Source organism: Zeus faber (assembly GCF_960531495.2).
Source record: "Zeus faber genome assembly, chromosome: 16".
NCBI classification, from domain to species: Eukaryota; Metazoa; Chordata; class Actinopteri; order Zeiformes; family Zeidae; genus Zeus; species Zeus faber.
Window position 1 is genome coordinate 29943115 of NC_137202.1, and position 7500 is coordinate 29950614.

The 7500-nt window shown below is 43.9% G+C and overlaps 1 protein-coding gene across 7 annotated transcripts in view; it reads right to left on the reverse strand.

The window, feature by feature from the left end:
- ldb3a (LIM domain binding 3a) overlaps nucleotides 1–7500 on the reverse strand; it is a 72395-nt gene that overhangs the window by 55481 nt on the left and 9414 nt on the right. The gene's annotated exons all lie outside the window — the stretch shown is intronic.

Here is a 7500-nt window from a genome sequence, read left to right on the forward strand (position 1 = left end):
AAGTCAATGGAAAAAGGGGAAACTTCTCCCTACAAATAGAGCATCAACGGATTTTAGCATCTCAATACCTGCTGACATCATAATGGGTGCCTTGGTTGTGAATTTGAAAATGATCGTCCAATAAAGAAGATAAGGCTTAAGGAGAGATATATTCGAGGGCGTGGTTGCCTTGATTGGCGGGCGTGTCTCTCCCTTCCTCCGCCCCCGCTGCTGAAATCTGTAAAGCTCTGGCTCCTTCCTGGCAAGACGGCAGCAAGCGTAAACCCAAACTCAAGACTCCAAATTGTCTCCTCAGAGATTGATGCTACGTCAAGGACGCTACGTCCATTTTTCTTTAATACAGTCAATGCTCAAGACCCCTTCTGCTAAACACACAATGCATCATGGGAGATCCAGCACTCTTCTCAGCCTCACCTTGTCTGAGGAATAGAAGACATGCATTTCAAAACTCACCTCACAAAATAAAAATGTTCACACTCATCTGAGCTTGTTTAGGCGGCTACAGGGATCGAACATGTGACCTTGTGGGTAGAGAACAGACGGTTTAATCATGTAATGAGCACCACAGCCTGGACCTGTGATGGACCTCATCATTCTGAGATACCACGGAAACAAAACACACACACACACACACACACACACACACACACACACACACACACACACACACACACACACACGTCCATCTCCTCCAGGTGATGAGCTTCCAGTCACTCAATCAGCTTAACTTGGGTTCAACAGATTACCACGGGAATAATCAATGGAATGGGCGTCGTCACCTGGAGGGGATGTACTGAACGTCCCTAAAACCCTCAGGCAGACCACCTGCCTCACAGCTTCACAATGATTGCACTCAGCAGGCGTGGTGGGGGCCCGGTGCCTTGCTCAAGGACGCTGCGGCAGGAGACAGAACTCAGCAGCTGCAGCTTTGAAGCCCTTTCTACCCGCTCACCTCCTCCCATCCCTCATCCCCCTCTTCTTCTCCTTCATTTCCTCTCCTCACTTCTTCTCCTTCCACTTCTCTTCTCCTCCCCTCTATAATCTCCCCTCCTCTCTTCATCTCCTCTCCTCCTCATCTTCTCTGTAGATGTACTTAATGGTGATGAGGGGGTCGCTGCAGGCCGTGGAATGGCTGGAATGGGATTTTGTTACGTTTAAAGTACATTCTAGTTATTTTCCTTGTGTTAGGTGTCTCAACGTGCACCGCGCTTCTCGTTGCAGTTGTAGCGACCGCTTTGGTCGGGAGCGTCTGATTCGTCCGCCCAAAAGACCTTCTGAGCGGCTGCAGAGCAGTAGTCCGTCCAACAGGAAGTGGAATTTAGTCCATCCGCCAAAAAGAGAGGCTAAACGGGGAAACGCTGAGAGGCCAGAAGGGAAGGAGTCGTCCTCCGTCACTATGGCAACAATAATAAACCCACAGCAGAATTGATATACATATATATATATATAGAGATAATATAAATATATAATCAAATATTTTCTGTCACTCTACCTACCTGTCTGTCCTTTTCTGTCCTTCTCTCTCAGTCTCTCTCTCTCTCCAAATACAATTTGGAGATTTTTCTCTCAAAGATGAAGAATCTTTGAGAGATCCTTGAATCCTTTGGGAATCAACTAAATTATCATTTAATTTCAATATTTTTCAATGATGACAGATTACAAACACTATACTATTTCATTTTTATATAATAACAATATACTATTACATATTTATTTCCCTGCACAACACACACACACACACACACACACACACACACACACACACACACACACACACACACACACACACACACACTCCCTCCCCTCCCTGCAGGACTTATACACCAGGAGGTGTAGTAGCAGAGCCGCAGCATCATGAAGGATCCTCACCACCACGACAACGCACCGTTCCAGCTGCTGTGGTCGTCAAGAGCCTCCACAGCCACACAGCGAGAACTGAGACTGAGACGGAGTTTCTACATCAAGTCATAAGAACTGTCAACACTTAACTCACCAGGGGTCCTCACTGAGACACTCACACAGGCCCCACTGCCTTACTGTACTGTATGTAGCATACTGTATCACTGTTTTGGGTTACTGCATACTGTCCTGTTCTGTTTGGTCTTACTGTATTGCTGTGCCGTACTGTTGTATACTGGACTGTAAATATTTTTACTGCACATATCTGTATATACAAATAGCCTATCCCATATACATAACTCTATTCCCTTCTATTTTGTACCCTCCACTTCCTGTTCAGGGCCACGGGCAGCGACCAACCCAAAAATGAAGCGTCAATGCTGTCCCACAACAATTGCACGACCCGCCGACGGCATCTCACTGTGGTCACACTCCTGCAAAACATAAACACCTGCAAATATTGAGACTTTAAAAGTCACACTAGATCAAGGGTTCTCAAACTGGGGTGACGGACCCCACAGACCTTGGATGATGAGGGGCAAATATTGCAATATCTAGACTGTTGGCTTCTCAGACACTGTGTTTCATTAAAAAACAGCAATAAGAAATCAGAGCAGGACCATGAAATGTACTCTATGTGCTCAGTACTCAGTAGCTAAGCCACAGATTTCCAAATCGAAGGCAGATCTCAGACACATTTTGTGGACTTGCTTCCCAACAACCACCTACCTTAGAGTTAAGTGCTTTTTTCTAAGTGCGATCCTACGATGGTACTTTAATTTCTATTTCTAACAGATAACAGCTCTTTAACCCAGGACACACGCACAACGCTCCTTGGAGCTTCTCAGTGTCGCTGTCCATGGTGTCGCTGGGAGAAGTTTAAGGAATGAATCAGAGATTTCACCGAAGCAGACGTTCTCTCTAAAAACAGCCTTTTTTTCAGAGACTAGTTCAATTAAGACTGTATCGATAAGCAGGTTGAGTCAAAAGTGAGAAAGGGATAATACACACAAACTGAATGGCGGTGTCTTTAAACGTGTTTATCCGTTCCAATACACAGTATGGACCACCGTCTGAACGACTGAATGAAAGTGGGCCGTGCACCCACCAGTAGAAATGCTTAGCGGCGCCCCCTGTCTTCCATCATGCCACTCTGCACGGCCCCAGATTTAAATGGGACCCGTTCCCTGTTCCTAAAGTCAGGCACAGTGGAACGGAGAGAGATTTGGGTTTGACACGGAGAAGGAAGATGACGTCTGAACCCAAAGGATGGATTTTAATGTGTCAATCAATCAGAAAATAATGCAAAATCGACACTGACAGGGAAGAAAATCGACAGTGTGTTTGAATTACCCCGCAGCTCTCTCTCCCTCCCTCCCTCTCTCCCCCCCTCCCTCTCACTGAATGGTTGACTGGTTTGTCAGCTGTAATCTCCGACAGCACACAGAGCTGCAGAGTTGTGCTTTCACAGGAAGAGAGTGATCAGGGTCAAACTCACTGATCGATACACAGATGGTCATTCAAACTCCATTAGTCTGAATAGTTTGTGGAGCTAAGCTTATTCACTCAAAATTCACAATATTCACCAAGTGGATTGATTGCAACAAACTGCTTAAGCAATGGCAACACGCTGTTCCTGATAGATATTCAACAGAACTACTGTAAAATTACACCTAAAACCTCTGAGGTAAAGTGTGGAGGCTTTTAAAGAGCAGCTCAGCAAACTCTGGCTGAGTTCCACGTGTTCAGTTACATGATAAATGATGATGATAAAACGACCTCCAAACCACTAAACACATCCACATCCCAACGGGATAACCATCGCCCCGTCATATCTCAATGATTTGAACACAATCACCCTGAAAACCATTCAATAGGCACAATGGCCGACATTGCACAGAGAGAATGCACAACACCTCAATAATTGATCGACACTATTGTGTGATTTGGAGAACGACACAGTTAACCATTCAGCCATAATGAGCTCAAGGTGTCGAATTTGCACTTTAAAACACTGGAATAAATCACTGTTATGTAACAACATCATTCAGTGTATGTGAACCAGCAATCTGATCCATACACTGCAGAGAGAGAGAGAGAGAGAGAGAATATACTGCCATTAGATAAATGAGAGTGATATAATCGGGGGGCGGAGAGAGATGGCGAGAGGAAGGGAGGGGAGGGAGAGATAGAGAAAGAAATTGAGAGAGGGAGGGGGGAGAGAGAGGGAGAAAACAGGAGAGAGAAAGAGAGACGGAGGGGGGAGAGAGAGACAGTGAATGGATAAACTTCCAGTGAGATCTCAGCTGTTGTCAAGAAAACAGAGTGACACACCCCATATGTGTGTGTGTGTGTGTGTGTGTGTGTGTGTGTGTGTGCGCTGACCTTTTGGGAGGGTTTTGGGAGCTTCTAAAAACAGCCCTGCCTGTCAGCAGCCCCCCACCCAGCTTCCAAACCCGTGGGCTCCGGACCCTCAGAGTACCACGCAGCCAACCCCGCCGTTGGAGTAAGGGGAAAGACCTCATGCACGCAGAAACATCCCAAAGTTGTCGCCATGGCAACGTCACCCTGTCACCCTGTCAACATGTTTGACTCCTTGGGGGTCTTTCCACAGTCCCAGGGTTTCCCCCAGCTGTCTGCTGTGGGAGGCGGGACACCACCACTTGTCACAAACGTTCAGTTCTGATTTAAAAAAAAAAATTACAATTAATTAAAAACCATTGAGAGTAATGACATAATACACAACGTAATACACAACATAATACACAACGTAATACACAGCGTGATACACAATGTACAGTAGGAACCACTTGGAGAGGACAGCTGGAGCATGACAGAGCCCAGGCGGATCACTGATTGGGGCTCGCCTGACCCCTGCAAGAACCATGACAGGTTTGCGCTCGGACCCTGGCTGTAATTACATCCCCCTCGATGACGTCATTTCGCACCGGCGCCTGGGAACGCCCCCAGGCTGCATTTGTGGAAAAGCAGTTGCAATGTTTTATCTGTCAACCGGGGGAGCAGTGGTTCAAAACGTAAAGCAACTCACATATACGGGATATTCCTGCCTTTATTTAATAAAAAATATACATGTTTTGAAACAGAACATATGTTCTGTACATCTAATACAATCAATATAGAGATGTATATATACAATATATACATCTCTGGTTTTAAAGAACAAATGGTTTGAAAGAATGAATGAATCTGTGTTTTTTTTGTCGATTTTGTAGATTGTATTTAATTGAATGAAACAAATGAAAACACAATGCGCAACCATGTGTTACAGGTGTTATAATTTACCTAAAACAAATGTGAAATATTGCAGCAAATTTAATCGCAATACTTAATGTATCGCAAAAGTCGCCATAGCATGCATGAATTTTTGGAGGAACCGTCCATTTAATTGTGTCCGCACTGCAGGAACTACTGTAGGAACCATCTTAGTTCTTAAAGAAACTCATTCAGCTCCTATTACAGGACAAGGACTGAACCTTAAGTGATGTATGTGCTGCTAAAGGGACAAATAATATACATTTACATTTAGTCATTGAGCAGATGCTTTTATCCAAAGCCACTTACAATTATTCAAACACCAATGGACGCAGCCATCAGGAGCAATGAGGGGTTAAGTGTCTTGCTCAAGGACACTACAGCATGCTAGCAGGAGGAGCCTGGGATCCAACCAGCAACCTTTAGATGACTAGACCACCAGCTCTACCTCCTGAGCTACCATCCCCCCAATATAATAAAAATAGTATTTTTATTGTCATTGTATTGTGTTTACGAAGCGAATTGAATGAAACAGAAAAACTCTGAGCGAGCGAGCCCGTGCTTTACGAAAGTGTACAAACAACAAATTTGTTCAGAAACACATTTTAGTGGATTGATAAGATGAAATAAGTGAAAGCTACGGAGCAAACACAACACAGATTAGTGCTGAAACCCTGCTGGATGATATCACATCCACACCCAGTGCCAGGTAATCGAGGCGCTCCCTGAGGACCTAGTGCCCCTCAGGGAGTCCCCTCATGTGCCAAAACACATCACGTCGTATGATGAGGTCCCAGATGATACATATTCCCACTCCTATATATATATATATATATACATACTTACATATATACATACACTTATGGATGTACAGTATATATATATATATATATCTATATGAACATACATACATATACTGTATATATATATATACATATATATATATACACATACTTACATATATACATACACACACACACATATATATAGAAAATAGTAGTGTGCCGATCTCATCTGGTTCCATACTGTGCTTGTATAAAATAAACACAAAACTTTCAGAAAAAAATTCCTCTGTGTTCTCTCTGACAATTGAATGAGCTTGAAACAATGAATGACATAAAAAAAAACAACAAATAGCAGGTAAGCATTGAGGTTATAATGTACATAATAGCAGTGTAAACTTACAAAGATAAGGTAATTCATGTATTTGAGTTTGAGTAACTGTTTATATTTGAGGAAATATTTCCTCAAATATAAACAGTCGTTCAAATAAAATCCGGGCCTCTATTGAATGCCGGGGGTATGGTCAAAACAAACAAATAAAGTCCTAAAGAAAGAAGAAGAAACAGTCTTTATTCATCACGCAACACACCACACTACAACACATGCTTGCACACACACACACATGCACATGCTTTGATGGTGGCCGGTGAAATGGATTCTCTGCATTGAACCATCCTGGCTTGTCCTTCCTCCGGGGCCACAGCCAGGAGCAGTGGGCAGCGTACGTGGACGCACCCGGGGACCGGGTGATAAGTGTCCATCGCTGGTCAGACCATGATGGTGCATGTTTTTGAGGGGGGTCCTTACTGACGTGAGGTGGAGGAAACCCCATGTGAGCACGGGGAGAACATGCAAACTCCACACAGAAAGGCTCCTATTTGGGAGATAACCCGCCGGAGCACAGTGCCAACAGCGCCCCAGGCGGGAATCGAACCCAGGACCTTCTTGCTGTGAGGCAGCAGTGCAATGCACTTCGCCACCGTGCCACCAAAAACAAAGCCTACTTCAGACAAAGCCCGGGGTTAGGGGAAAAGTGTAGTATATTAAAGTATGAGTATATCATTAGTATCTATTGATCCCTGTTGCTTTTCATAAAGACAACTAATGCACACACAAGTGTAATTGACCATCTGTGCATTATGACTATTGATTGTATGAGGTCATTTTTATCTGTATTGCTGCATCGACCTTTATTGTTTATCACACGTTTTACCTATTGCTTCCTACTAGTTGTTTTTTAAATTTTTTATAATCATTTGTATCTTAGCCTTCCAGTCTACAACTTTTACTCAAGGATACAGTACTTGTCTCTAATTGCCACAGTACACATTTTTGAGTGACTATGAAGCAGATGGCAAACAAGGCCTTGGGCCATCTCTTTGTTTACATTTAATGGCCGGTCATTGTGTTATCGAACAGGTCTGGAAGCCCTAACACCTAATCCATACATATGCAAACATAGAGCCACTGACCAAATTCTCCACACTCCAATGGAGCAATCCACCCTTTCTCACTGAGAGGTAAAAAATTCTCTCTGTAGAGGGG